Here is a 700-nt window from a genome sequence, read left to right on the forward strand (position 1 = left end):
AGCGTCCCAGGCCTGCTGGGGGTCCACGCTGGTCCCGCAGGACCTCACGCCCCAGACCCTGGGGAAGGGCGTTCTGGGGGGACAGGACAGCAGGGCCCGGAGCTGGGGCCGGGGGGGGGGAGGCAGGCCCGGAAGGGGGGCCGCCGGCCTGGGGGTACAGGAGGGCGGCTGGAGGGGGGCTTCAGGAGGCCCTGCAGGCGCCGGGGTGCGGGGAGGGGCATGTCCAGAAGGCCACCGGGCACCCGGCATCCCGGCCCCCAGTGCCCCGCCCATCCCACCCTCTGAAAACCGTGAGGGGCAGGGGCCACACCCCTTCTGCTGGAGCCGGGGCTGGGGGGCCCACAGAGCCCCTCGCCCCTCGCCCCACCCACGCCAGGGGGAAACTCGTACCAGCCCAGTGCCCCCCACCCCGCTGGCACGCGGCCCGGAGCTTCCTGGGGGGCCGCTCCCCCGAGGCCCGCAGCCCAGGTGACACCGTTTTCCGGGAAAGCAACTTCCAGGCCCTGTCCCCCGGAGGGTGGGCGCACCCCAACCGGCCGCTCTGGTGGCGCCCCGACCGCGGCCGCAGAAACGAGCCAGAGAGACCAGGCGGGGGCTTGGCGCCCAGTGTGGGGCGCTCAGGCCGTCTCCAAGTCGCACTGGGGCGCCCCTGTCAAGGAGCCACCCGGCGGGGTGCTGAGCACAGGGCACAGGAGCTCGC

Source organism: Condylura cristata, unplaced genomic scaffold (assembly GCF_000260355.1).
Source record: "Condylura cristata isolate star-nosed mole 26May11 unplaced genomic scaffold, ConCri1.0 scaffold00004, whole genome shotgun sequence".
In the NCBI taxonomy this organism is placed as follows: Eukaryota; Metazoa; Chordata; class Mammalia; order Eulipotyphla; family Talpidae; genus Condylura; species Condylura cristata.